This window comes from Leiobunum rupestre, chromosome 6 (assembly GCF_980474605.1).
Source record: "Leiobunum rupestre chromosome 6, qqLeiRupe1.1.hap1, whole genome shotgun sequence".
Taxonomy (NCBI): Eukaryota; Metazoa; Arthropoda; class Arachnida; order Opiliones; family Sclerosomatidae; genus Leiobunum; species Leiobunum rupestre.
Genome location: NC_143389.1, coordinates 54360792 through 54365791, shown reverse-complemented (window position 1 = coordinate 54365791; position 5000 = coordinate 54360792). Strand labels below are relative to the sequence as shown.

Sequence of the window (5000 nt, the reverse complement as noted above, 5' to 3'; positions counted from 1 at the left end):
GGTTTCGGGCCTTAGTTAAATTGTAATTCTTTCTCCTAGACGATTTTCCTCCGTTTATAATCCGGCTATTGGCGTATCTATGATGTAGTGGTTATCACGTCCGCCTCACACGCGGAAGGTCCCAAGTTCGAGCCCTGGTAGATACCGAATGGTTTTCTTTTGGCTTGTGTTAGAACGAAATATTCGGAGTTTTCTACAAATTTTTTAAAAATTCAAAAAATTGCTACTTTCCGGTCCTCGGTAGTATAGTGGTGAGTATCCCCGCCTGTCACGCGGGAGACCGGGGTTCGATTCCCCGCCGGGGAGGCAGAGCTAGCTGCATTTTTAAAAGATGGCAGAGAGGCATTTTGGTGTCAGCGATTCTGTTTCATCACGATAACAAAAGCGTCCGTTTGGAAAAAAAGTACACGGTTTCGGGCCTTGGTTAAATTGCAATTCTTTCTCCTAGACGATTTTCTTCCGTTTATAATCCGGCTGTTGGCGTATCTATGGTGTAGTGGTTATCACGTCAGCCTCACACGCGGAAGGTCCCAAGTTCGAGCCCTGGTAGATACAGAATGATTTTCTTTTGGCTTGTGTTAGAACGAAATATTCGGAGTTTTCTACAAATTTTTAAAAAATTCAAAAAGTGCTACTTTCGGGTCCTCGGTAGTATAGTGGTGAGTATCCCCGCCTGTCACGCGGGAGACCGGGGTTCGATTCCCCGCCGGGGAGGCATAGCTAGCTGCATTTTTAAAAGATGGCAGAGAGGCATTTTGGTGTCAGCGATTCTGTTTCATCACGATAACAAAAGCGTCCGTTTGGAAAAAAAGTACACGGTTTCGGGCCTTGGTTAAATTGCAATTCTTTCTCCTAGACGATTTTCCTCCGTTTATAATCTGGCTGTTGGCGTATCTATGGTGTAGTGGTTATCACGTCCGCCTCACACGCGGAAGGTCCCAAGTTCGAGCCCTGGTAGATACAGAATGATTTTCTTTTGGCTTGTGTTAGAACGAAATATTCGGAGTTTTCTACAAATTTTTAAAAAATTCAAAAAGTGCTACTTTCGGGTCCTCGGTAGTATAGTGGTGAGTATCCCCGCCTGTCACGCGGGAGACCGGGGTTCGATTCCCCGCCGGGGAGGCATAGCTAGCTGCATTTTTAAAAGATGGCAGAGAGGCATTTTGGTGTCTGTTTTTTTTTTATCACGATAACAAAAGCGTCCGTTTGGAAAAAAAGTACACGGTTTCGGGCCTTAGTTAAATTGCAATTCTTTCTCCTAGACGATTTTCCTCCGTTTATAATCCGGCTATTGGCGTATCTATGATGTAGTGGTTATCACGTCCGCCTCACACGCGGAAGGTCCCAAGTTCGAGCCCTGGTAGATACCGAATGGTTTTCTTTTGGCTTGTGTTAGAACGAAATATTCGGAGTTTTCTAAAAATTTTTAAAAAATTCAAAAAGTGCTACTTTCGGGTCCTCGGTAGTATAGTGGTGAGTATCCCCGCCTGTCACGCGGGAGACCGGGGTTCGATTCCCCGCCGGGGAGGCATAGCTAGCTGCATTTTTAAAAGATGGCAGAGAGGCATTTTGGTGTCTGTTTTTTTTTTATTACGATAACAAAAGCGTCCGTTTGGAAAAAAAGTACACGGTTTCGGGCCTTAGTTAAATTGTAATTCTTTCTCCTAGACGATTTTCCTCCGTTTATAATCCGGCTATTGGCGTATCTATGATGTAGTGGTTATCACGTCCGCCTCACACGCGGAAGGTCCCAAGTTCGAGCCCTGGTAGATACCGAATGGTTTTCTTTTGGCTTGTGTTAGAACGAAATATTCGGAGTTTTCTACAAATTTTTAAAAAATTCAAAAAATTGCTACTTTCCGGTCCTCGGTAGTATAGTGGTGAGTATCCCCGCCTGTCACGCGGGAGACCGGGGTTCGATTCCCCGCCGGGGAGGCAGAGCTAGCTGCATTTTTAAAAGATGGCAGAGAGGCATTTTGGTGTCAGCGATTCTGTTTCATCACGATAACAAAAGCGTCCGTTTGGAAAAAAAGTACACGGTTTCGGGCCTTGGTTAAATTGCAATTCTTTCTCCTAGACGATTTTCTTCCGTTTATAATCCGGCTGTTGGCGTATCTATGGTGTAGTGGTTATCACGTCAGCCTCACACGCGGAAGGTCCCAAGTTCGAGCCCTGGTAGATACAGAATGATTTTCTTTTGGCTTGTGTTAGAACGAAATATTCGGAGTTTTCTACAAATTTTTAAAAAATTCAAAAAAAGCTACTTTCGGGTCCTCGGTAGTATAGTGGTGATTATCCCCGCCTGTCACGCGGGAGACCGGGGTTCGATTCCCCGCCGGGGAGGCATAGCTAGCTGCATATTTAAAAGATGGCAGAGAGGCATTTTGGTGTCAGCGATTCTGTTTCATCACGATAACAAAAGCGTCCGTTTGGAAAAAAAGTACACGGTTTCGGGCCTTGGTTAAATTGCAATTCTTTATCCTAGACGATTTTCCTCCGTTTATAATCCGGCTATTGGCGTATCTATGGTGTAGTGGTTATCACGTCCGCCTCACACGCGGAAGGTCCCAAGTTCGAGCCCTGGTAGATACAGAATGATTTTCTTTTGGCTTGTGTTAGAACGAAATATTCGGAGTTTTCTACAAATTTTTAAAAAATTCAAAAAGTGCTACTTTCGGGTCCTCGGTAGTATAGTGGTGAGTATCCCCGCCTGTCACGCGGGAGACCGGGGTTCGATTCCCCGCCGGGGAGGCAGAGCTAGCTGCATTTTTAAAAGATGGCAGAGAGGCATTTTGGTGTCAGCGATTCTGTTTCATCACGATAACAAAAGCGTCCGTTTGGAAAAAAAGTACACGGTTTCGGGCCTTGGTTAAATTGCAATTCTTTCTCCTAGACGATTTTCTTCCGTTTATAATCTGGCTGTTGGCGTATCTATGGTGTAGTGGTTATCACGTCCGCCTCACACGCGGAAGGTCCCAAGTTCGAGCCCTGGTAGATACAGAATGGTTTTCTTTTGGCTTGTGTTAGAAAGAAATATTCGGAGTTTTCTACAAATTTTTAAAAAATTCAAAAAAATGCTACTTTCCGGTCCTCGGTAGTATAGTGGTGAGTATCCACGCCGGTCACACGGGAGACCGGGGTTCGATTCCCCGCCGGGGAGGCATAGCTAGCTGCATTTTTAAAAGATGGCAGAGAGGCATTTTGGTGTCTGTTTTTTTTTTATTACGATAACAAAAGCGTCCGTTTGGAAAAAAAGTACACGGTTTCGGGCCTTAGTTAAATTGTAATTCTTTCTCCTAGACGATTTTCCTCCGTTTATAATCCGGCTATTGGCGTATCTATGATGTAGTGGTTATCACGTCTTCCTCACACGCGGAAGGTCCCAAGTTCGAGCCCTGGTAGATACCGAATGGTTTTCTTTTGGCTTGTGTTAGAACGAAATATTCGGAGTTTTCTACAAATTTTTAAAAAATTCAAAAAATTGCTACTTTCCGGTCCTCGGTAGTATAGTGGTGAGTATCCCCGCCTGTCACGCGGGAGACCGGGGTTCGATTCCCCGCCGGGGAGGCAGAGCTAGCTGCATTTTTAAAAGATGGCAGAGAGGCATTTTGGTGTCAGCGATTCTGTTTCATCACGATAACAAAAGCGTCCGTTTGGAAAAAAAGTACACGGTTTCGGGCCTTGGTTAAATTGCAATTCTTTCTCCTAGACGATTTTCTTCCGTTTATAATCCGGCTGTTGGCGTATCTATGGTGTAGTGGTTATCACGTCAGCCTCACACGCGGAAGGTCCCAAGTTCGAGCCCTGGTAGATACAGAATGATTTTCTTTTGGCTTGTGTTAGAACGAAATATTCGGAGTTTTCTACAAATTTTTAAAAAATTCAAAAAGTGCTACTTTCGGGTCCTCGGTAGTATAGTGGTGATTATCCCCGCCGGACACGCGGGAGACCGGGGTTCGATTCCCCGCCGGGGAGGCATAGCTAGCTGCATTTTTAAAAGATGGCAGAGAGGCATTTTGGTGTCAGCGATTCTGTTTCATCACGATAACAAAAGCGTCCGTTTGGAAAAAGAGTACACGGTTTCGGGCCTTGGTTAAATTGCAATTCTTTCTCCTAGACGATTTTCCTCCGTTTATAATCTGGCTGTTGGCGTATCTATGGTGTAGTGGTTATCACGTCCGCCTCACACGCGGAAGGTCCCAAGTTCGAGCCCTGGTAGATACAGAATGATTTTCTTTTGGCTTGTGTTAGAACGAAATATTCGGAGTTTTCTACAAATTTTTAAAAAATTCAAAAAGTGCTACTTTCGGGTCCTCGGTAGTATAGTGGTGAGTATCCCCGCCTGTCACGCGGGAGACCGGGGTTCGATTCCCCGCCGGGGAGGCATAGCTAGCTCCATTTTTAAAAGATGGCAGAGAGGCATTTTGGTGTCAGCGATTCTGTTTCATCACGATAACAAAAGCGTCCGTTTGGAAAAAAAGTACACGGTTTCGGGCCTTGGTTAAATTGCAATTCTTTCTCCTAGACGATTTTCTTCCGTTTATAATCTGGCTGTTGGCGTATCTATGGTGTAGTGGTTATCACGTACGCCTCACACGCGGAAGGTCCCAAGTTCGAGCCCTGGTAGATACAGAATGGTTTTCTTTTGGCTTGTGTTAGAAAGAAATATTCGGAGTTTTCTACAAATTTTTAAAAAATTCAAAAAAATGCTACTTTCCGGTCATCGGTAGTATAGTGGTGAGTATCCACGCCGGTCACGCGGGAGACCGGGGTTCGATTCCCCGCCTAGGAGGCATAGCTAGCTGCATTTTTAAAAGATAGCAGAGAGGCATTTTGGTGTCTGTTTTTTTTTTTATTACGATAACAAAAGCGTCCGTTTGGAAAAAAAGTACACGGTTTCGGGCCTTAGTTAAATTGTAATTCTTTCTCCTAGACGATTTTCCTCCGTTTATAATCCGGCTATTGGCGTATCTATGATGTAGTGGTTATCACGTCCGCCT

The 5000-nt window shown here is 44.7% G+C and overlaps 6 non-coding genes across 6 annotated transcripts; all 6 read left to right on the top strand.

The window, feature by feature from the left end:
- Positions 1-890: 890 nt before the first annotated feature.
- On the top strand, positions 891-963 carry TRNAV-CAC (transfer RNA valine (anticodon CAC)). The gene has a single exon. It is a non-coding gene; the product is annotated as a tRNA-Val (tRNA).
- A 1308-nt stretch (positions 964-2271) lies between these two features.
- On the top strand, positions 2272-2343 carry TRNAD-GUC (transfer RNA aspartic acid (anticodon GUC)). Its single transcript has one exon. It is a non-coding gene; the product is annotated as a tRNA-Asp (tRNA).
- Positions 2344-2519: 176 nt separating this feature from the next.
- On the top strand, positions 2520-2592 carry TRNAV-CAC (transfer RNA valine (anticodon CAC)). The gene has a single exon. It is a non-coding gene; the product is annotated as a tRNA-Val (tRNA).
- Positions 2593-2927: 335 nt separating this feature from the next.
- Positions 2928-3000, top strand: TRNAV-CAC (transfer RNA valine (anticodon CAC)). Its single transcript has one exon. It is a non-coding gene; the product is annotated as a tRNA-Val (tRNA).
- Positions 3001-3903: 903 nt separating this feature from the next.
- On the top strand, positions 3904-3975 carry TRNAV-GAC (transfer RNA valine (anticodon GAC)). Its single transcript has one exon. It is a non-coding gene; the product is annotated as a tRNA-Val (tRNA).
- Positions 3976-4151: 176 nt separating this feature from the next.
- TRNAV-CAC (transfer RNA valine (anticodon CAC)) lies at positions 4152-4224 on the top strand. The gene has a single exon. It is a non-coding gene; the product is annotated as a tRNA-Val (tRNA).
- The last annotated feature ends 776 nt before the right edge of the window (positions 4225-5000 follow it).